The 24,453-nt window shown below is 49.2% G+C and overlaps 1 pseudogene across 1 annotated transcript; it reads right to left on the reverse strand.

Moving 5' to 3' along the window:
• Positions 1-6: 6 nt before the first annotated feature.
• Positions 7-20,926, reverse strand: LOC308359411 (nuclear receptor subfamily 2 group F member 6-like; annotated as a pseudogene). The gene is made up of 4 exons: positions 20,697-20,926; positions 16,187-16,247; positions 8,055-8,319; positions 7-1,301 (listed from the first exon to the last, which is right to left on the reverse strand). The product of its transcript is annotated as a nuclear receptor subfamily 2 group F member 6-like (transcript).
• Positions 20,927-24,453: the final 3,527 nt, after the last annotated feature.

A 24,453-nucleotide genomic window follows, 5' to 3' on the forward strand; every position in this document is an offset into this window, starting at 1 on the left:
AACAAAAAACAGAGGAGACAAACATTTCACAGTCTTTAAAAATAGGAGTCTGAGGAGAGAAGCCAAGGTCCTCCGCCTGGGAGCCCTGCATGAGGCCAAAGCATCCGTGTCCCTTGAGGTGTGCTGACCCAGCCATGGCGTGGCCGGCCCGGCGAAGTCACTGGCCAGAGCCGTAGGGCCAATTGAAGGTACTTGCTGACAGCAGCATGTCTCGGATCAGCGTCTGGGTGTGTGTCTTGCCCACCAGGCGCATGAAGAACAGCTGGGAGGTGAGGGAGGCTGGGAGGGTGAGCAGGGCCGGGAGCCGCAGCCGCGGACGCCCGAAGCGCTGGGGCTGGGACGGGTACTGGGCCCGCACATATTCCTTGAGGGCCACCTCCGACTTCTCCTGCAGGCTTTCCACGTGCTCTGGGTTCGAGAGGCCACAGGCGTCAGGCGTGAAGAGCGCGATGGCCTTGAGGCAGCCGAGTGGACCTGCAGGCAGCCCAGCTTGTGCACCTGCTCCTGGAAGGCGCGCACCTGGTCCGTGAGGGGCGCGGCGTGCAGGCCGGCGGCAGCCAGGAGCTGCGCCCTGTGCAGGGGCAGCGCCGCCTGCGCCAAGTTCACCTGGAAGATCTCGCTCCAGCTGAGGCCAGCAGCGCCACCTGGCCGGCCACAGGCAGCTCCGGGAAGAAGGGGGCGTGGCGCGCCCACTCCACGGTGCTGAAGAGCAGCCGCGCCGCCAGCTGGCACACATTGTCGGTGCCCAGCACCGCCAAACGCGCCCGCACCAAAGCACCTGGACCCCGCGCGGTAGGGCTCGGCTCGCAGCAGCTGCACGGTCACCTCCGACACCGGCTGCCCTGGGAAGTGGTCTCCGCTGTTGGCCGCCAGTGCCAAGCGCGGGGTGCTGGCCAAGGAGGCTGCCACGGCGCCAGAGAACGAGTGCGGGATGCGGCCGCACTGCACCGCCTCCTTCCTCATGCCCACCCAGAAGCACTTTTTCAGGAGTCAGTATTGGCACAGGTGATGCGGGTCGATCTGGCAGTCATGGTTGGACCCGCCGGTGCAGCTGCGGTTGCAGTGGATGCTCTGCTTGAAGAAGCTCTTGCAGCCCTCGCAGGTGAAGACGCTGTAGTGCTTGCCGCCGGACATGTCCCCACACACCATGCGGTCCACCTGCAGCCCGGACTGCTCTTCGCCAGGTGCAGGGTCGCTGGCAGCGCCTGGGGGTGAGGCCCGGGAGGCCACTGGGGGTCTGCAAGGCCTCGGGGCCAGGGCTTCCGGAGCTACCGCCCCCTCTGTGGCCGCACCTTCCCTTCCTGGGCCTCACACAGGGCCCCAGCCTAGCTCAACGTCTCCGCCACCCACCCTTGGAGGCCGCCTCCTGCTGCAGCCGGTTTTCTCTGGGATAGTTTCTATAATTTCTCTGCTCTTCTCTGTCTCAGTTTCCAATGCCTTCCTGTGTCTGCAGCCTAAACATTGTAGGAGAAGTTTGGGTTTGGAATTGCAGAGACTAAATAGTTGTACCCAACCCAGTGCAAACCAGCAAAATATGAAGGACTTTCGGGTTGGTTTGGGGTTTTTTTTGGCGTTTTGTTTTTTTTTTAAAGATTTTATTCATTTGACAGAGAGAGATCACAAGTAGGCAGAGAGGCAGGCAGAGAGAGGGGGAAACAGGCTCCCTGCTGAGCAGAGAGCCCGATGCAGAGCTCCATCCCAGGACCCTGACACCATGACCCAAGCCGAAAGTAGAGGCTTTAACCCACTGAGCCACCCAGGCGCTTCCTCTAGGGACTTTTTAAAGAAAAGACAGATGCTCTAGACTCTGAGATTCAGAGCCCTCTGGGATAGGCCCCAGGGTACAAGGACCAAGCGTGTTTACCATTTAGATGCATTTCATGAAAGCTTTTTTGGCACTGGGCTTTCCATTATCTGAAAAAACATTCAGCGAGATTGGGAGAACCCATAAATTAACGTTTGATGACACTTAGCAAGGCTCTGTCCTTTGGGTTCTGGGATATCGTGATCTGCATGTTTGGTGTAATATGTTACACCCTTAGCTCTTGTCAGAAAGTTATGGATTGGGGTGCCTGAGTGGCTCAGTGGGTTAAAGCCTCTGCCTTCGGCTCAGGTCATGATCCCAGGGTCCTGGGATTGAGCCCCGCATCGGGCTCTCTGCACGGCAGGGAGCCTGCTTCCTCCTCTCTCTCTCTGCCTGCCTCTCTGCCTACTTGTGATCTCTCTCTGTCTGTCAAATAAATAAAGTAAATCTTAAAAAAATAAAATAAAAAATTTTTTAAAAAGTTATGGACTGTTTCTTTGTTTTCTTTTGTTTATAAATTGTATGTATTTAACAGAGAACGAGCCAGAGAGCATAAGCAGGGGGAACAGCAGAGGGAGAGGGAGAAGCAGGCTCCCCGCTGATTAGGGAGCCCCACCAGAGGCTGGATCCCAGGACCCTGAGATCATGACCTGAGCTGATACCAAGAGTCAGATGTTTAGCCAAACGGAGCCACCCAGGCACACTTACAGGACCTGATGTCTTAGGAAAATAAATGGCAAGGCTAAAGAAAGAGAAGGGAGAAAGTGAGGCCTGTAATTAAAAGAGGCTCATGAGACTTGTTAACCAATGGCAAGCTATGGGTCTTATTCTCACTCAGGATTTAACAAATACAGAGAGTCAAAATACTTACGAGATAATCAGATCAATTTGCACTGTGACTTGACATGTCATGATATTGAGAAATTATTTTGAAATGTTTAAAGAGTGATGATAGTTTTGTGGGTATATCTATGTGTGTGTCCATCAAGGGCAGTTTTGTTCCCTGGGGGATGTTTGGCAACGTCTAGGACATATGCGGTGGTCAAAAGCAGGAGTGAGGAAGAGGCTCTCTGCATCTCGTGTGTGGAGACCAGGGGTGCTGCTGAGCATCATAGTATGCTCAGGACAGGGCCCTCAGCGACGAATGATGGGGCCCAAGATGTGGGGAATGTCAAGGTTGGGAAACCCTGTTCTGGAGACACATGTTGAAGTAGCTGTGGGTCAAATGATAGGATGAAGATATCTGCTTCAAGGGGCGCCTGGGTGGTTCAGTGGGTTGAGCTGCTGTGTTCGGCTCTGGTCATGATCTTGGGATCCTGGGATCAAGTCCCGAGTCGGTCTTTCTGCTCGGCGAGGAGCCTGCTTCCCTCTCTCTCTCTCTGCCTGCCTCTCTGCCTACGTGTGATTTCTCTGTGTCAAATAAACATATAAAATCTTAAAAAAAAAAAAGATATTTCCTTCAAAATGTTATGGGGGCTGTGGGGATGGGCCGTGTGTTGAGAATTATTTAAGTTAGTGATGGGAGTTCCTTATACCATTCTCTCTACTTGGGGGTGTGTGTGTGTATCTGTATGTTTATAACATGTATGTGCGTGTGTGTAGTGTAGTATGTGTGTGTATTAGATACAATTGTAAATTTGCATAACAGAAGCTCACACGCTTGCTAGGGGTGACATAGAGACTGTTCTCGTGGCGCCTGGGGCCAGCAGGTGGGGAGGGTGGACAAGCTGAGACGGTGGGTTCGCAGGAGCAGCAGCAGTGGCGTCCTTACCGGGCTCGGTCTGCAGCGGAATGTTGGTGGTGTCTGGCTGTCGAGCTTCTCTTTATGCCTGTTGGTTTTTTTCATGTTTTGTCTTGTTCTTTTGCCTTCCTGATAGCCTTTCAATAAATTCTTTTTCTGTTAAATTCAGTCAGAATCAGTTTCTGTGAAGCAAGAATTCTGCCTTACACAAGAAAAAGCTGAAGCCGATGTCTAGAGAAAAGGTGGTTTGACAGAGTGTGGCAGGAGACAGAGGAATTAGGAGACAAAGATATATAAAAACATATATGACATTTATATATCTAACAACTAAAATTTACAGAGTGTCTATAGTGTATATATTTATATATGCACATATATATGTATATAATATTTGAGAGCAAGAGAATCTCATGGCTTCTGTTTTTCTTGTTCTTAACTTCTATCCCTCTTGAGACCACAGTTTAATTCTTCCTCAGGGATATTATGAGATAGCCCCATATTTCTTTCTTTCTATCTTTTTAAAAGATTTTATTTATTTTTTGACACAGAGAGAGAGATCACAAGTAGGCAGAGAGGCAGGCAGAAAGAGAAGGGGAAGCAGGCTTCCCGCCAAGCAAAGAGCCCGATATGGGGCTCGATCCCAGGACCCTGAGACCATGACCTGAGCCGGAGGCAGAGGCTGAACCCACTGAGCCACCCAGGAGCCCTCTGCCATATTTCTTTAAATACGAAACTCTCCTTTCTACTTAAATAAATGCAAGTCGTCTTCTGTCACCTACAACCCAGAGAAGCTCAGCATAGTTTAGACGATGACGTGCTCACCTGACCACCTTTTTGCTACACCTGCTTTTGCTCACCGCTGTGCAGAGGTTCCACAGACGTCTGTTTAATGGGCACATGATTGTCATTTGGCTCCAGACAAGGAACGAATGTGCTGTTCAATGCAGCAGAGGCACTCTGGTCTTCTTGGTCTTTCAAATAATCATTGTAGGGGCGCCTGGGTGGCTCAGTGGGTTAAAGCCTCTGCCTTTGGCTCGGGTCATGATCCCAGGGTCCTGGGATCGAGCCCCACATCGGGCTCTCTGCTCAGCAGGGAGCCTGCTTCCTCCTCTCTCTCTCTCTCTGCCTGCCTCTCCACCTACTTGTGATCTCTGTCAAATAAATGAAATCTTAAAAAAAAATTTTTTTTAAGTAAGTAATTGTAAGTGGACATACTTATTGAGGGTTCTTTCTGTCATATGTGCCTGTCTTTCATAAGTTTTGCCAGCAACCTTCAGTCTCTGAACACCACTGACTATAGGGTCCTCAGTCCTTGGGTTTGTGAGGCACAAGGAATGAATGAATGCAGTGGGGCCCCTTGAGAGACACCTGCTGGACTGTCCTGGTGGGTCCGATACCGATGGACACAGGCCATTCCAACTTCATCGAGGAAGGTGGCATATAAGGTGGGAGAGTGTACAGGCAGGGTAACCTGGGTTTTCCGAGAACAGGCTTTGAGTCAAATAGCCTTAGACTATCACCCTAACTGTACCCTGTGCTCCTGTGCTCCCTTAGGCGTGTTATCTAACCTCTCTATGCCTCAGTTTCCTCATCTGTAAAATGGACTGTTTTAAGGATTAAATGAAAAAAGAATGTATACATACATAAGTTCACAGAGAAGATGGCACATGGGGAACACTCTAGAAGTGGTATTTTTATTATTACTCAACATTATGGTTAATGCTATCATAGGGACGTTCTTCCGGTGTAAAGAGCATGAAGCAGGAGATGCTCCATGTAGAGGATGGTCAACCTTTTGGCCCCTTCCAGGCCCTGCGGTTGCCATGATGCCATTTACTCATCAGCTCAGTGATCTCATGCTTGGGTGACCCCTTCTGGGCCAGCACATTAATTATGCAGCCTTGGTAGCTCGCAGGGGCCTGGTCTGGTGGGGAGGGTTTGTGTGTTTGAGCTCTTGGGTCCTGGCTACCTGGACTCCACCACCTTCTACCTGTGTGACACTCAGGACCTAATCACCCCGTGACAGGAAAGCAATTGGGGCTATCCCATAGGGTTGTTGGTGACGATTAGATGGAGTGACACATATAAAATGCCAGGCACATGTCAAGAAATGTTTCACCTCATTGCATTTTCTTATTTTTTTTTACTAGCTCCCAGAACAACCCATTTCTGCCTGTTTCTGTTTCAGAGAGGTGAGGTGATTCGCTGCAGGGCATACTGTTAGGCGAGTGAGTTGAGAAAAAGACCTTGCAGGTGTAGGAAAGAGAATGGGTAAAAGCGGGGAAGTGAGAACCCGCTGTGAAGCTGCAGGTAACCGGGTGTGGCTAGAGAGCCAGATATGGTGAGGGCAGGGCGCAGGATGAGTTTAGGAAGGACTTTGGATGCTCTGTGCTGAAGGACACTTGATCTCTGTGGAATTTTTAAGTCGGAGTGAGCTCATTTAATTTGCATTTTCAGAGCATTCCAGAGGGGAGGTTGGAGGAGGAGCCAGTAGAGACAGAGTGAGTCAGGAGGAGGATCTTCTCTGAGGGATCATCAGGGCAGGCAGTGCAGAGGGTTGGAAGCAAGACATGATAAGGTCTGGGTCCTTAAGAAAGGCACAGCCCACTGGGGAAGAAGGGGCCTGCATGGGAGGGAAAATGACATAGTACAGTGCCCAACACAGATGCCAAGAGCATCCTACCCAGAACCACGAGTCAACCAGGTATACGGTGCCAGATCCCATATGCACGGACTGGTGTATTCAGATCAGATGGGATTAGAGCAGTTGATTGTCCCAGTTCTGCCTTGGTCACTAGAACTCAGGAGTTAGCTTCCTAAAGTCCTGCTTTATTATGGCTACTCTCTCTTCCCGAGGGGTCTATGTCTGTGTTGGAACAAGGGACCAACATCTTAGTCACTGATCCAGGAGAGAAAATTTATTTTCATTTGTGAGATGCTACCTGCCTCCAGCCCTCAAAAAAGAGTGCAGCATTTTTTGTCGTCAGGTAGATGTGACTTCAAGGACACACCCTGCCACGTCTCTGTAGGACCTTGAGAAGCTCACCTCATTTCTGTGTCCTTGGTTTCCTTATATAGACAATGGGGGTTATTATGCTGTCTTCTTCCTAGGGTTGCTGTAATGATGAGATAATGCATGTGTACACGTTATCTCAGAACATAGCGTGAAATGCAAAATGAACATCAAGCATTGTTTCTCGCCTTGTCATTTGTGGCCTTATTCCCAGGTCAGATAGTTTGGTTCCCATCCTGACATCACGTCGTGAGAGCCGTTTTGTTTTCTGTACGGATTTCAGTGACTACAAGAGAGTCTGAATACATGACCGCACAGACTTGAACTTTCCTCAGTGGTCCGGAGCCTCCGATTTCCAGGAATGGTTCAAGGGTCCCCCTGGGGGCATAGCCCACGTGGAACTCGCTTGGGAGCTTTCTGGGATTTGGTGACGCTTCTCACTGTGATAATGGCACAGCTGAATTTCCCAGCAGGGATCATTAATCACAGCAGCCACTGATCCCGCAAAGGACGGAGCTGAGCTCCTTGCCAGGCCTCCAGGACAATTACGACTCTTGCTTATGACTCTTGGTTTCAGTCCACTGGGGGAGGAGAAGCAAACTCCCCCTTTTCCATGGAGTAGGTCATGGTTAGACTTAGACTATGGATTAGCTTCCAACTTCCCTGACCTCTAAAACTCAGCCCTTGCTTCCTTCCAGCCGGTCTGCCCCCAAAATCATAACAAATGCTGACCTACTGGGATATGTGATGTGGTTGAGAAGGAAGAAAGGCAAAAGGGGAGCAAGGATATATCCCACATCTTCTCACATACTCACTGTGTGTTCATTCCAGGTTTTCCTGAAGATTCATCACCACGCTATGTGGTAGGTACGGTCATTCCCATTCCCACTTTAATTTTAGGTGAAGACACTACAGGGGAGAAAGGGGATGAAGTAAAGTGCCCCTGACACACAGCTACAAGAGCGTCAGTGGTACCATATCGTCCTTCCTCCTGTTGGTTCTTGCAGTTGTTTCACGATTCCATTTCAACAGGTGGGGAAACAGGCTCGAGGATACTCAAGGAGCCACAGTTAAAAAAGAGGTAGCGATGGATTTTGACCTCGGGTCTGTGGTCTTTAACCCTCGGCTACCTCCAGTATACAAACAGCATCCTTGTTACTCCGAGTGTGAACCAGCAGCATCTGCCATCACCTGAAAATTGTAAGATGTGGCTTCCTAGGACTCACTTAGATCCATAGAGTCAGAGCTGCATTGCCACTCCACCTCCGGGCCATTACGGGGACTCTGATGTTCGAGAAGCAGCGGTCTGCAGAGTTCATCCCGGCTGTGAAGGACACTCGCTGTGGGCAGGGGCACTGTGACAGCCCGTCTCCCAGGCTGGCTCCAGCCATCCCTTCCCTTTCCCTGTGTATGTGCCACTCCTCACACCAAGGGTTGGAGCTGGTGTCCCTTGAATCTGTACTGTTCCATGACTGGCTTTAGCCCTCAGAAGGCACCGAAAATGACGTCCCGGGATTTCTGAGCAGTTTCTGCTTCTTGCCTCTCCAATTCCAGATGCCATGCTGTGAGAAGCTCAGGCTGCATTGAAAAGACACGGGGGTGAGACGTGAGGCACTCCGCTTGACGGTCCCATGCGAGCATCCACCTGACCCCAGCTGCTGGCCAGGTGAGTAAACCATCGTAGATGGTCCATCGGAGTTGTGCCACGCAGATATCTGCATCCCCGGTGGACACCGTATAGAGCAGAAGAATTGCCCAAACCTAGTCAATGCACAGCACCAAGGGAGATAGTGAAATGGTTGTTGATTTAAGCCACTAAGTCTCGAGCATCAGTACCTAACTGAAAGAGAAATCAGTACCTGGACGTAGGGTGCAGAGGTCACCTAAAGGTAAACCAGGTAGCAATGGCTTTGGAACCAGGCATCAGCTGGCGGCCAGAGCACCTCAGGGGGATTGTAAATGGAGGTGGGAAGGGTAGGGAGAACATTGGTCTTGGAGGCAGGAGAAAATGGGACTCGAAGAATGAACTGCCAGAACCATTAGCAGAATGTGCCCCGCAGGAACCCGGAGGTGGAAAGAGTACCTCATGAACCGTCAGTCTGGTCAAGGACATTTCCAAGTCGAACGGTGAAAGTGCCAACTACTTTTTTAAAGATTTTATTTATTTGAGGACGAGAGAGACAGTGAGAGAGAGCATGAGATGGGAGAAGGTCAGAGGGAGAAGCAGACTCCCTGTGAAGCTCGGAGCCCGATGCGGGACTTGATCCCGGGTCCATGACTCGAGCCGAAGGCAGCTGCCCAAACAACTGAGCCACCCAGGCTCCCGTGCCAACTAATTTTATTAGCTCAGAGAAAATTACTTTTATTAATTGAATTGGAATAAAGTTAAAATGTAATAAAATTTCTCGATTGCACTAGGAATGAGATTGAGCTGACACATGGTTTGGATGTGTTAGCTATATTTTGGAAATACATATTTGATCTATACATGCATAACTTTTTTTTTTTAAATATTTTATTTATTTGACAGACAGAGATCACAAGTAGGCAGAGAGGCAGAGAGAGAGGGAAGCAGGCTCCCCGATGAGCAGAGATCCCGATGTGGGGCTCGATCCCAGCACCCTGGGATCATGACCTGAGCCAAAGGCAGAGGCTTTAACCCACTGAGCCACCCAGGCGCCCCTATAAATGCATAACTATTAACATTAAAAAGATGTTACTACCCTTCAAAATCATCTTAGTTGCAGCATCTCAGGGTACCATGTTATTAACAATGAGGTCTGTCCAGACCATTTTAAGAAGGGAAATAACCACCGTTAATGTTTCTTTCCAATTTCTTTTTCCCTCTCCTCCCCATTTCTGTTCCCTTCCTTTCCCCTCCCTTCCTCTTCCTCATTCTCTCCCTCTCTTTTTTCCCTCTCTCCTCTCTCTCTGTCTTTCTATTATGTAATAATATGATAGGGAACAAAGTGTCACATCCTAGGTTTTTCACTTAACGTTGTGTTTTAAACATTTCCTTGTGCCCTTAAGGAGTCTCTGAAAACATGTTTCTCAATGGCTGAGCAGATGGTTTAAGATGATTGTTCCTGTAAGCTGTCTCAAGTCCTTCTGGGAAGTAGGTGGTGTGTAATGCAGAAATGATCAATGAAAAACAAATTGTTCTTAATTTTACTCTGAGCCTCTGAAGTGCAGTAGCTCTTGGTGGATCTGTCTCTCCAAAACCACAGAAATAGAAGGGATGGTGACAGGGACCAAACAGGAGCCACATGGTAGAAGGCTGTTGAACTGGGGCTTCTGCCAGGTTCTGCCCAGTGTCTGCCCATGTGACCTTAGATGAGGGTGCCTAGACCAGCGAAGGTTCAAGGTCCCCTTTAGTTCCACCCCTGATTTCTGACACAAATCGAGTGCCCTCGCAGGTGGAAAAAGGCCTCATTTCAGGGGCTTCCCACCTCTTGCATCGGACCCTGGTGCCGGGCGCCATCCCTCCTCCCCTGACAGCCACAGTCCCCTTGCTTCCATGGTCTCCTCCAGCCGCTCATACCCTCCATCTATTCACAAGGCAGCCAGAGTGACCTGGTAAAGACTGTGTCAGACAGTCACACTCATCTTACTCCTCCTTGTCAGGGAGCACGAGGCCCCACATGATCAGGTGCCCCACCCCCTCTCTGAGCTCACCTCCTGCCTCTGCCTTGCTCACGCTACCCCGTCCAGCTGCGCCAACTGTGCTCCCACTCAGGAGCCTTTAGTCCTGCTGTTCCCGCTGCTCGGAATGGGAAGGGACTGGCTGTGCCTCTCCCCGCTGAGGCTGGAGTATCGTCCGGCCTAGTCTGACAAGTAAGACCCTGTCTCCACCTGGTAGACAGAGGAGGAGAACGTGGAGAGAAAGCACTGCCAGGAGCGGTCCGCTGGCATCTCTTGCGTAAAGCAGAAGAAAGCGCGTTTGCCTTTCAGTGTAGTGACCTGCAGCTACACTTGGCCCAGTGAAGATCAGCTGAGCCATTTGTGTGCTTCCGGGGTTGGGTACACACAGATAGATGATGGGTACAGAAGGGCAGGATTTCTCTTCTCCCTTGAGGAAGAGTCCAGAAATGTGAGCAGAGCAGGGAAGAAACACTGTCATGGGAAACAGTACCTAGATTTGTTCTTCTCCATGATTGCATTAGAAGGCTAAGCCACAGGTCAGTTGGAGTATAGTTCTCCTCCTTGGGGGAGGTGGAGTGGCAGACCTAGGTAATTCTGCTGGTACTTTCGGGAGAATTCCCTCCTAACACATCCTTGGGTGTTTTTCTGGAATCGCTTGAATGGGTGGTTCAGCTTTTGCCCACCAGGATTCTCTGAAATGGCTCGTGACGACTCATTCATTCAGCGAAGGCTCTCTGCATGAAGAGGCTGGAAATGTACTGTCTGTTCCAATGCCCGCCTCAGACTATACCCAGTGATACTGTCCAGCCTAGGTTTCTTGTGATCCTGCTCTGTTCCAAATGGAAATCATGTGATGCCTCCCTAGGTAACTCGCTTTTTCCTTCCAGAATAGGAAGAAGTTAAAACCTGACATTCTCCTCTTCCCAATTTTTACACTTCTTTGTCTTAGTCCAGGTAGTTTAATCTGACTTTGTGAATCACAGTGGTAATAGTAGTAGTAGGAGGAGGAGGAGTAGTACCCCCCCACACTACTACTGGTAGTAGTAATGATTACTGTCATTTGTTGATCACTTAATATGAGCCAATGACTGTTCTAAGAACTTCAGATTTTATTTACTTATCCATTTTAGAGAGAGAGAGAGAGAGAGGTAGAGCGCGGGTGGTGGGAGGAGGGGAGGGAGGGAGAGCATCCCCAGCAGACACCACGTGAGCACTGAGCCCAGTGTGGGGCTCGATCTCACAACCATGAGTTCATGGTCTGAGCTGAAACCAAGAGTGGGATACTTACCGAAGTGAACCACACAGGCGCTCCTGTTCTAAGAAATTTAAATAGTAATTTATTGAATGCTCACAACCATCCTATGAAGTTGGTGCTCTTATTATCTTATTCCCATTACATAGATGAGGAAATTAAAGCAGAGAAGGTTGACGTGACTTGACCAAGAGCACGTAGAGGTTGTCTCTTGAATCCACACTTTTTTTTTTTTTTAAGATATATTTTGATGGAGAGTGTGAGCAGGTGGGAGGAGGTTTAGATGGAGACACCCTGCTGAGCATGGAGTCCAACACAGGGCTTGACCCCAGCACCCTGAGTTCATGACCTGAGTTGAAACCAAGAGTGAGATGCTTCACCAACTGAGTCAGCCAGGAACTCCATCGAACACACACTGTTAAGCAGTAGGCTTCATGAATGTCTCTGTTGATGGGGGTCACATAACAGACATAGTGTTATCTGGGGAAGGAGGACACATGGAAATTAGGAAAAAGAAGAAAATCTCCATAGTTTATGGGTTGTTAGGATGCTAGGTCACTTTATACCACTTGTGTAGAATTGAAGAAAGAAGAATTTAAACTCCGTTGGAGAAAATCTCCCATGTAGAGGTTGTGACCCTGTGCCCTACTCATTCTGGGGGAAAAATCCATCTCCGTGTTGGTGTCTGACTCCTATTCCATGCGTGGGATTTGTCTAAATTACTTGTGCTGGCCTTTCCACCACGTTTGTGTGTGTTCTGAGGGAGTGTGTCCAGTCTCCTGGTGTTGCTTGAGGTTTCTTCTTCCCGTTATAGTCCTGCCTATTTTCCTTAATGATTTTATTTATCTATTTGTCAGAGAGAGAGCGCACGCACACACACACAAGCAGGGAGAGGGAGAGGTGGGCTCCCTGCTGAGCAAGGAGCCCGATGTGGGACTCTATCCCAGGACCCTGGGGTCATGACCTGAGGCGAAGGTAGCCCCTTAAATGACAGAGGCACCCGGGCGTCCTTACAGTCCTTCCCATTTAAAGCCTCCAATGTCCATTTCCCTTTGGGTCTGTTGAAAAAACCCAACCTCCCTCCCCGTACTTCTCCCTCAGCTATAGGCACTGTCTTTGAACAACTCTCTAAGCAAGACTTGATGACTTCCATTCTCCAAGGGCCCTGTTGCGTTTGTTTGTCTCTATCTTTCCATCTTCAGCTTTATCTCAGGGGTTTAGGTGAATTCAGGGAACGATGATCGCTGGATGGGAAATATAGCCAACTGGCTTTCAGGGAATTGCTTGAGGTTCAGTTGGTGTTTGGTGTACTGGTTTGTCTGGGTATTGGCCTGATTGTGTATCTCTAAGCTCATCAACTCTTGTTCTTTCTCCTTTGGAAGGAAGGAAAGAAGAAAAGAAAGGAAGAAGAACAAAAAGAAAAGAGGGAAGAAAGGGAGGAATGAAGTAGGGAGAAAGGAAGGACCATCATCCCTGAGGTAAAACTAATTACTGACTTAGCTGAGCTTCGATGTAAAAAGGTGTCACATGGACTTAGACCATTCCTGACACATCAAAAATTTTGGCTCTTCTGCTCAGGAGAACCTTTTCTCCCAGTTCATTCTTCCTTTCTCCTTTGCTTTGCCACTGTCCATATCCAACCGCCAGGCCAAAATGTGCTTCTGAATGTTCTGAGTCTCTGAGAAAACCTGGTGGTGGACGTATGTTCTTAGAGTTTTCCCTTCACCACAAGCCAAGAAATCAAGGGTCTGCAAAATGCTTCCCAAACAATTAGAATGGGAAGGGCTCAGTGATGATTATGATGGTGGTGGTGGTGGTGGTGGTGGTGGTGGTGGTGTCAATATCAAATTATATTAAACAACTCTCTATAGACCTCCATTCATGAACCAGCCTGTATGCTCAGCCCTGTGGGTCCAGAATTGTGTTAGAACAACTACTGTTTATTTCTTTATTTTTACTGATGTATATTTGACATAGAACATTGTGTCAGTTTAAGGTGACTTGATACTTTTGTATTGCAATACTGTTGTCATTGTACTGCTAGCTAACATCTCTATCATGTTACATAATTCGTATTTCTTCTAGTGTTCAGAACAATTAAGATCTAGTTTCTCAGCAAGTTTAATGTTTCTGATACCATTGTCGACTATAATCACCATACTGTGTATTAGGTCTCTGGGACTTATTTATCCTTCAGGTACACTATGTGCCTTCAACAACACCTCTCCCGTTTCCCCGCCCCCAGCCCTTGGTAACTACCACTTTACTCTGTTTTTACAAGTTTGGTTTTTTTGTTTTGGTTTTTTTTTTTTTTAGATGCCACATAGAGGGGTACCATTCGGGGGCACCTGGGTGGCTCAGTTGGTTAAGGTTCTAACTCTTGATTTCAGCTCAGGCCATGATCTCAGGGTTGTGAGATCGAGCCCTGCATTGGGCTCCAAGCTCAGTGTGGAATCTGCTTGAGATTCCCCCTCTCCCTCTCCTCTCTCCCTCTCTCTCTTTCTGTCTCTAAATAAGTAAATAAAGTCTTAAAAATAGAGGTACCATATGGTATTTGTCTTTGTCTGTCTGACTTATCTTAGTTAGCATGATGTCCTCAAGATCTTCCTTATTGTTGTAAATGGCAGAATTTCCCTGGCTGAATCATAGTCCATTGTAGCTATCTACTACATCTTTATTCATTCATCCATGATAGACACTTGGTTGGTTTCCATACCTTGGCTCTTGTGAACAATGCTGCCACAACCATGAGAGTACCTATGTCTGTCTGGTCTTTCACTGAGTACTTAGTACCGCAAGGACTGTTTTACACACTGTACTTGGACTAAGTCACTTGATTTCCCAAGCATGCCAGCAGGAGCCACTATGCTCATCCCCCCAGAGCATGAGGCCAAGAGCAGCCCAGTAGCTGCGCACAGTCACACAGCTAGCAAGTCGGAGAGCAGCTTTGCAAAACCAGTGGTCCAAGTCCAGAGCCAGTCTCCTGAGCACCCTTCTGTCCTGCCCCTTCCCAGATCCTCCAAAGCCTTAGGTGTAGCCTGGGGTGGCAGTTTGGGTGGCCAGGCTGAGTGGTGAGGAGTGTGAGGAGCCCCAGTGAAGGGGGACTGTCCAAATCCTTTTCTCAGAATCACCATGTCTAAGCAAGATCTTGAGACATTACTAGACCGAATCGCGTCTCCCCAGATTCCACTTGCTTAGCTTCCACCCAGGATGGTACCAGCCCGACAGCCGAACCGCGAAGGCGGGGCTTGTGGTCTCTGCCGCACCATCGGTTTGTCTCCATCAGGCTTCATGTGTCTTCCTGGGAAACTCCAGCAAAATGTCATGAGGGAGGAGGGCGCCTGGGTGGCTCAGTAGGTTAAGCCTCTGCCTTCGGCTCAGGTCGTGATCTCAGGGTCCTGGGATCGAGCACCGCACCGGGCTCTCTGCTCATCAGGAGCCTGCATTCCCCTCTCTCTCTCTGCCCGCCTCTCTGCCTACCTGTGATCTCTCTGTCTGTCAAATAAATAAATAAAATTCAAAAAAAGAGAAAGGTCATAAGGGCTCCAGCCCTTATGAATGGGATTAGTGCTCTTAGAAAAGAGAGCCCAGAGAACTACCTAGCCCCTTTGACCCTGTGAGAATACAAGGAGAAGTCTGTGCCTCCGAAGATGACCCTCACTTGACCATACCGGCCCCCTGATCTTGGACATCCGGTTTCCAGAACTGTGAGAAGTAGATTTCTGTTGTTTCTAAGTCACCAAGTCTGTGGTATTTTGTTATGACAGCTCAAATGGACTAAGACACCCTCCTAAGCAGTTTGTACATCTTATTTATAGTACTGAGGTAACAACTAATTATTATTATTATTATTATTTTTAAAGATTTTATTTGTTTGAGAGAGTGAGAGAGCACAAGCAGGGGGGAGGGTCAGAGGGAGAGGGAGAAGCAGGTTTCCCCCGAGCAGGGAGCCCCTGCAGCGCTCAGTCTCAGGACCCTGGGATCATGACCTGAGCCTAAGGTAGACACTTAACCGACCAAGTCACACAGGTGCCCCGGTAGTGACTAGTTAGTGTGCACATAGTTGTTGAGGATGTCTGACATCCCAGCTAGACCATAGCCCTCCTAAGCACAGCACCCTTCTCTGGGTGATGCACTGCCATCTATCTCTCTCTCATGCCTGGCCCAGTGCCTGCCAGAGAGTAGATATTGAATAAATACGTAGTGAATGGACGTTGAAGACGAGGCTCAGTTATTTCAAAGCCTCTTGATTTCCAAAACCCTCTGGGAAGAGTCGGGAAGGAATTCAAACAACCTCCCTCAGAGAAGGACAGATTGTGGAAAGCCGTGCAGACAAGCCACTGAGATCACGGGTTTGGGGAGTTTTGCTTTCCACCTGGGAATTCTGAGGGGATGGGTGCTTTTCCCTAGGCTGGTCACGTTTGAGACCCCTCAGTCCCACTGGAAGCCCACTGTCACCTCTTCCTCCACTCTGGCCCTGACGATAAGCTCTCTAGGCTCAGGCAGCCGTTCATTTAAGGTAGCAATTAAGTGCAACCAAATTGCTCTTTAAGTACCATAAAGGAGTCAACAGGAGAGCTTCCCTCTGCCAAACAGAATGAATCCCCAAAGCTGGGCAAATGCTCTGAACTTGACCCAAAGAGAGTGGAGCTCAGAATCAAGTGTGAGCCTCCACACAGCCCTTGGAAGTGATGACGAAGGCCGTGAACTCCCAGGGTCTGTGGGGTACCTCACCTGTGTTCCTTGTCCCTGAAGCTCTTGGAAGTCTCCTGTGGTCCCAGTGGTGCCATCAAATCTGTGAAACAAGGAAAATCCACCTGAGTCCCTTTAAACATCAACGTGGCTTTACTCAGCAATTCAGGAGACAGGCAGCATCCCCTCGAGCAAGTAGAAAGGAGCTCTGCTGAGCTGTGGGAAAGGAAAGGTTTTTAAAGGTGGAAAGGGAGTGGAAAAAGGAAATGATTACCAAAGAATGCCTTGTCTTAGAGGAGGTCACCTTCTTATGGGGAGCAGAAGCAGTCAAATGGGTGAATCATCTCCTTAGTGCTGACCTTCTAATTCCATGGTGCCTGGTTAAAGTTTGCATTCCTGGGGGGTTTAAATGGCGGTTAGGTTAGGTTAGGTGTTCAATCTTGGTTTGCTGATGTTGGGGTTTAGTACAGGTGACCCCCTTTGGGGCATGCTGTCTCTTTTTAAACACAGTGTACAAGTCTTTCACCTTCTTGGTTAAGTTTATTCCTAAATATTTTATTCTTTTTCATGTTATTGTAAGTGGAATTTTTCCGAATTTCTTTTTCAGATTGTTCATTGGTAGTGCAAGGGAATGCAAGTGATTTCTGAGTGTTGATTTTGTATCCTACAACTTGGACGAATTTATTAAGTCTAATATGTTTAGTGTGTGTGTGTGTGTGTGTGTGTGTGTATACACTGGAATCTTTAGCGCATTCTACATACAAGATTATGCTGTGTGCAAGCAGGAATGACTTTTCTTCTTCCTTTCCAATCTGGATGCCGTTTATTTCTTTTCCTACCTAATAGGTAGAATTTCCGATTCTGTGTTGAGTAGAAGTGGTAAAAGTGGGGATCTCTGCCTTGGTTCTGATCTTAGGGTAAAAGCATTTTCTCTTTCATCACTGAGTATCATGTTCATCATCACTTTTTCAAAGATGGCCTTTATCCTGGTGAGGTAACCAGTGGACTTTGTATTGCTACGACCGTCTCTAATGTGGGCTTGGATGTAGAGACTTATAGCTGGTGCTGTTTGAATATTTTGTTTTCATTGGCATCAAAAAATTCCTGGAGGGTGGGGCATGTCCAGTCATGGTATGTGAGATGATTTGAGAGGGCGCATTCTAGCAGCATTTAAAGAACACCAAGTCCCCCTCTTCCACGGGCAGGATTTTATTTCTCACACAAAATTCTTTTCCAGTTCCTCTGATGATTTGATAGCATCGAGGGCATCTCAGTCTGGGCTACTGCATCTTTAACACTTCTCTAACACTAAGTGATCTTTAATTTTTTTTATAATGAGGGAGCAGATTTCGGTTTCAGTGCCTTCAGCAGACAACAGTATGTCTTGACAGTTTACGGGTGTTATTTTATTTGTATTTTTTTGCCTTCTCTTTCTGGCAAGTGATACAGATTTCCAATGACTTAGAGCTGTGAATTAATTATAGATTAGAGGGAGAAGGTTGTATTTCAAAAATATGTGTATTCAAGTAATATCCAAGAGAGTTGACCTTTAAAAGGTCATGTCAATGCATCAGTTTGATTAAGGACTACCTTTCTGGTACCCACAGAGGGGTTGGAAGCAGGTTCTCTTCTTACCAAGGAGATGGGCTTTGTGCAGTGACTGCAGATGTGTAAGGTGTAGATTAGATACACAGGAGCTTTAATGATACCCCAAGTTCCCTAAACCCAGTGAGGAAGAAGATCCCTATCAATGAGGGGAGTAGAGAGCTATAATTTTCTGGTCTTCAGACTGACCATTGTAACTCTTTGAGACCCCAAGGAAGCTTGTGATTTCTCTGTGTCCAGTCAGTGAAGATCAGACTTTCTATCAGTGGGCCTCAGTGTGAGAGAACACTATGTAGTAGTGGAAAGAACTGGTGGGCATCCCATTGTTTCTGGCTGCCCTGGAGTACTGGCCATCAGAGTGTACCGAACGTTAATTAATGGTGGCTCTGGTTACCAGAGTGGGGCTGGCCGGGCTTAGAAGAAGAGGAATCTTCGGGGCACCTGGGTGGCTCAGTTGGTTAAGAGACTGCTTTCAGCTCAGGTCATGGTCCTGGAGTCCCTGGCTGGAGTCCCTGGCTGCAGTCCCTCATCGGGCTCCCTGCTCAGCGGGAAGTCTGCTCTCCCTCTGACCCTCCTCCCTCTCATGCTCTCTCTATCTCTCTGTCTCTCTTCCTCTCTCTCTCTCTCTCTCTCTCTCTCTCTCAAATAAATAATAAAAATAAAAATCTTTAAAAAAAGAGCAATCCTGAACATTACATAATTCTGAGAGGCAAGCACCCTGCAAGCACATTTCAACATACAACTGGTATCTCCCCTCAAGCATCATATGATTAAATAACTTGCAAAGCCAGTTTTATATTTAAGGAAGACCTTTAAGCTTCCACTGTGTTAGGAACTATCTGGTGACAAGTGAAAAAAACCTCTTGATAGAAAGAAGTATTAGTGTGGCGGCTCCTAGCCCCACCCCAAAGGGATTGTCCAGGACCCCTGTATGGAGCTAGTCAGTAATAGTACCGGTGGGTATAGCACAGAGTCACAGAAGTGTCCCCGAGTGAGGCTGAAGCAGTATGCGGCCAGGCCATCTGTTACTTGATGATGGATGCGTCAGTCCATCTTCTCTTGATGCTGCTGAGATTCGATTCACCCAAGTCCTGCCGCTCTGAGTGGCTGATCGTCACGTGTCCTTTGAGTGTTACTTGGCTGGTGACAGGGAGAGAAAGTGCTGCTTGTGTGGAGTTAGAGGATCCTAACCCATATGAGGAGGATTTCACACTGAAACCCTATTTAATGAACTTTTTGGCTGCAAACATGAATCTTGAGAACTGGAGTCATGTGAACGTGCAACTGAAAACAGGTCCCTTGTTAGTAAAATCAGGGATTCCATGTGCAAAGCTGAGGCTGATCTGGGGACTGCAGGGTAAGGGGTGAGGTGACCCCTGGCTTATGCTGGGCGTCTAGAGGGAGCAGCTGGGATTGAGATGTGGAAATTGATTCATCTGGCTTTCTTCGCTTCTAGATAATTTTCTATTTGTCATACAGAAGTTGTGTTAAACAACCTTCAAGGCATTCCTGTCCTCCACTCTGCCGACTCCAACCCTCCCCTCGTCTCTTCTTTGCCTTTCTCTGATTTTCATAAGTATTTACTGAGTCCCTGCTTTGTGTCATCTCTTGTGCTGAGGGGCAAAGGATGAACTCTGCAGGTAGCCACTAGCCTCTTGGATCTCACAGCCCTGTGGTGGAGGGGGAGGGAGATACAAGTTAGTGTCCTACGAATCGTCGCCAGTGTTTATTGAACAAGTTCTGCATCCCACCTGCTATTCCGAATGCTTCCCATGAATGAACTCACTGAGCCCTCACAAGAACAGCACGACAAAGGGATTCTTAGTATTATTGTACAGATGAGGAAACCAAAGTGCAGAGAGGTTAAGGAGCTTGCCTGGTGTCACACAGCTGGTAAATGGAGACTCGGGAATTGGCATCAAGCAGTCTGGTTCTTGAATCCACATTCTTCCACACGTGGCATATACAGCATGAGAAGGAGTGGAAGAGAAGAAATGCAAGGGTGCCAGGGGCTCCTGGAAGAGCGGCACTGGGTGTTGTCATGGAGGTGACATTGGTGTGTTGGAGAAGAGGAAGCCAGATGTTGTGAGTAAAGGATACAGTATCTTACGGAATGAGAAAAATCCCATGCAGGATATGTAGCTCCCGGGTTCCCACGAAGGCACCCAGCTGCCAATGATCCTGCCCGAGCAGAGACTGGATCCCCTCAGGTCCTCAAGGAAACTTCCTTTGGTCCTCATCATGGACATCCTGTTCCCTCTGCACATTTTGGGAGAAGCTGACCCTTTGGCTGCCTGCCCACCCAGGATGGCTCCCTGGCGACACCTAGCACATTCTTCTGTGTTGACGGGGGAGGGTGGGGTGAGGTGAACCAAAGGGCAGTTTCCCAGGACTGTCATCGCCCAAAAGGACCAAGCCTCATGCCTGCATGGAGATTCTTCTTGTAGCCCCTAATCCAGTCTTCCTGCCTGCTGGGGAGGTTGGGAGGGGGTTCTGGAGAAGGTGAGCAGGAATTTCTAAGTGTCAGCAGTTGTGAGGAAGGGAGGAGAGAGTGGGGGACATGTGGGGGAAGTGCATGTCATTGTGCAGGACTGAGGAAGGATGCCAGAAGCAGGAGGCAAGTCTGCAGGGACGGAGCATCAGAGACCACAGTGTACAGGGTCATGCACGTATGCTCCTGAGTTTGGGCTGTGTCCAGTGAGCAGCAGAACATCTAGATACTTCTGGAAAGGCCTGGTGTAACTCTTCCAACTCAGATTCCTAAACATTTCCTACACACCAGTGACTGCACTGACTGCATGCATTGATTTCTTTGTTCTCCCCAGTAACCAATAGTATGGGCTCTGTCGCTCACCCCATTTCACAGAGGGGGAAACTGAGGAACAGCGAGATGAAGTTTGCTCAAGGCCACTCATCTAGCAAGTGGTGGAGCTGGGTTTAGGCCTACCTCCAGAGTCTGTACATTTGCCCCATGTGCTGTGTGTCTGAAGTGGTCAGGGCGTACCAGGCTGTTGGCAGCTCGGAGCCCCTGACTTCCAATGGGCAGGTTTCTGCCCACTTGTCCAGGTCTCCCTCACCTTCATGTCGACCAGGTGAACAACTGAAAATTCCGCCCCTGCAATTTGGTTTCAGAGCGTGTATGACTGAGCGGAGATGAATTCGAGTTTCATCTTGCATGCCTCACGACCTCACAGAGGTATCTCAGACCTTCTCCTGCTTCTGTTGGTGACATGGTGTGTGGGGCTTATTTCCAATGACCGGCAGTTTTTTTTTTTTTAAGATTTTATTTGTTTATTTGACACAGAGAGAGAGATCACAAGTAGGCAGAGAGGCAGGTAGAGAGAGAGGAGGAAGCAGGCTCCCCGCAGAGCAGAGAGCCCGATGCGGGGCTCGATCCCAGGACCCTGAGATCATGACCCGAGCCGAAGGCAGAGGCTTAACCCACTGAGCCACCCAGGCGCCCTAAACTTCTTCTTCTTAATAAATCATGGTTTTTTACTTCCATTCTCTCTAGTAAGCGGCCGACTTGTCACTTCAGCATCATCACAGCGTTCTGTTGGAATGTGTAGGGTTTTTGTCAGGCAATTGGGATTTCATCTGTTCTATCATTTCTTGGAAATTCTGAATCTGCTTGTCTTTTGCTGAAAGGAGCTGAGCATCTTCAGTGCTCCTCTGCTCCTGCTGCTGTTGAAGACGGTCCACTTTCTGCTTCTGCTCTTGTAAGGACTGAAGCAGTGCTACCTTCCCCTGCTCCTGGTTGTCAATGATCCGTTGCTCTTTTATTTCCCTCTCAAGGTCATCTTTTAACTCCTTGAGTTGAGAGACCTCACACTCTAGTTCTACAGTGTCGTCTAGGATTTTAGCTCAACCACAGGGACAGTGTGACTCTGTTGTTTCAGGCACTCCAGGTCTTTGTTCACAGGAGGATTTTTGTCAGGCAACCAGGCTTTCATCTGTTCTATCGTGTCTTGCAAATTCTGAATCTGCTCGTCTTTTACTGAAGGGAGCTGAGCATGTTTAACATTCATCTCCTGTCGGTAGGAAGATGGTCTACGTTCTGCTTCTGCTCTTGTAAATGTTGCAGCAGTCCTACCTTCCCCTGCTGCTGGTTGTCAGTGATCCTCGGTTGTCCTTTTACTTCCTCCTCGAGATCCTCTTCTTTAAAATGTTATGTATTTATTTGACAGAGAGAGAGAGAGAGAGAGAGAGAGAGATAGAATAAGCAGGGGGAGTAGCAGGCAGAGAGAGAGGGAGAAGCAGGCTCCTTGCTGAGCAGGGACCCTGACACAGGGCTTGATCCCAGGACCCTGGGATCGCAACCTGAGCCAACGGCAGTTGCTTAACCTACTGAGCCACCCAGGCACCCCAAGATCATGTTTTAACTCCTTGAGTTGAAAGACCTCACACTCGAGTTCGACAATCTTGTCTAGGATTTTAGGGCCAACCACAGGGACAGTGAGACTCTGTTGTCTTAGCCACTCCAGGTCCGCATTCACATGGGGATTTTTGTCTGTCCCGGATCGGGGATGCATGTCTTTGTCCTCCACGGATGCGGGTAAGATGTCATGGCTTCTTAAGGTTTCAGTCGACTTACCGAATTCCTCCCGAAGCTCTGGCCTTTCTCTAAGTTCTTTGATGTACTGGTCTTGCTCTCTGATGCACTCTGTCAATTGCTTCTGCTCCTCCAAAGCAAAGGACAGCAGTTCCTTTGTTTCCTGATGGTCGGCGTCCATCTGCTCGATCCTCTTTCGGAGGTGTAGTATCTCAGGTCTTTCTGTTGGCCGAGCTGGATGAAACGTGCATTATCTACTGGGGACCAGTCTCTGAGACTTCACTCAGACTTCTCGTCCAACAGCTTCTTTTCGGCCCGACACAATTTTGCCACTAACCGTCCTTTCTCTATTTTTAAAGCCCTCACGGCAATGTTGTTCTTCAGAGAATCCTCGTTGTTGCGCAGAACTGATTTCTCCAGCTGATGTCTTGCATCTTGGAGCTCGCGAACCAACTTTTGCTTTTCTGCTCGGAGATCCGAAGCAAGGTTGTTCAAACTGTCGTTCAGCTGCTGCATTTGGGTAAGTTGTTGCTTCAACCTTCTGAGCTCCATTTCCCTTTCCTCAAGAAGGTCATCGTTCACGTTCCCGGCAGCGTCTTGGTTTTGCCGGTCTTCCATCCGTCGTTCATAGTCCATCAGTTGTTTGTGGTACCGGTCAGTGAGGTCTGCAAGCTTCTGCTGGTGGACGTTTTGCAACACCGCCACTGCCAGCTGATGTTCGTCCATCTCCCGCATCCGCTTCTGCTCTAGGTCCCTGATGTGGCTCTTCAGTCGCCACACTGTTTCTGGGTTGATGGTATTTAGTCCCTGGGTGGAACACGGGCACAAAGTCTTCCAATGAGTCACTTCAGCCTCCAGTGTTTCGATCTCACGGAGGCGTCTATTGATCTGTGTCTGGGATGAGATGACATCAGCCAAATCCATGGCGTCCCCAGGGAAAGTCCCATGTCTGTTAATATGGGAGATGTCCCTGGTCAAAGAGGTCTCGCTGCTGTCCACGGCGCCTAGGGAATGGCCTAGGCCAGAGTCCAGGCCAACAGCCCAGGAGAACATCTGATGGTCATACAACTGCCCTGGTCCATGGTGCGAAAGTGTCCAGCCCAGTTGGACTACTCCACCAGGTGTCCCAGACCCCTGCCTGCCAGAGGTTAAGAATCAAAAACCAACAGGCATTTCCAGGCAATACCTGCGTGCACCACCCCCCCCCCCACCTTGTGTGCACTCCCGCGCTCCCGCACGCCACTGCTGGTCAGGTAGCTCCAAACAGCCAAGGCTCTCTGGCCACTGATCCTAGTCCACACCACTCATCCTCAGGACTTCTATGCCAGGCCTGGGCCCCTTGCCCTCCTTCCCCTGCTCTGGTGGCTGTCCTGGGTGGGCCCCTAGAGCATGTTCCTGCCTGACTGTCCCCAGGTGCCTGCCCCCAGAAAATGCATCTGGCCCTCGACTTCCCCCTAAGTGGGATCACAGTACACAAAGTCATGTGGCATGCACTTTCCATGCAATAGTATTTTTCACTGAGGTGAAATGTACACAGTCACACGCATCCATCCAGCTAGGAGAGAGGCTCCTTGGTGCATTTCACAGATGTCTACACCCGCGCAGAGAATGGCCCTCATGGAGACTTTGGGTATTTCCAGCCTCCAGAGGCTCCAGAGTGCCCCATCCCTCCTTGCCCCATCAGCCCTGCGGGGACAGCTCGGCCAGTGCCTTGGTTCGGCGTTTCAGTGGACACCGCCTGCGCTTGCCTCCGTGGCCTCCTGTGGCTGTGCACCTAGACCAGGCAGGCAGTTGGGCAGGACGGTGGAGGTGCCTGGTCCGCGGGTCCTCCGCTCGGCACAGAGTGGCCCAGGTGTGGGGCGGCAGAGGCCCGAGTCCGTCCCGAGGTCCCGGCCTGGCGCTAGTCCACCGGTTATGGCTAGGAACCGTCCCCACCAGCTGCCCTGCCAGAGCCCTGCCAGCCGCTGCCACCAGCAATTCTACCGCATGAAGCATGCGGCCAACCAGACCCTGGGCAGGCGATTGTGCCCATTTGGGCCCACTGTGATTGCGCCAGTTGGGGGCTAGGGTGGGAACAGGAGGGCTGGCTGCTCTCTTGGTGGCCTGCTCCCGTCCCCTGCCGCCACCACACACCAGGCACAGGGGGTCCTGG

The sequence above is a fragment of the Martes martes genome (genome assembly GCF_963455335.1).
Source record: "Martes martes genome assembly, chromosome: 18".
NCBI classification, from domain to species: Eukaryota; Metazoa; Chordata; class Mammalia; order Carnivora; family Mustelidae; genus Martes; species Martes martes.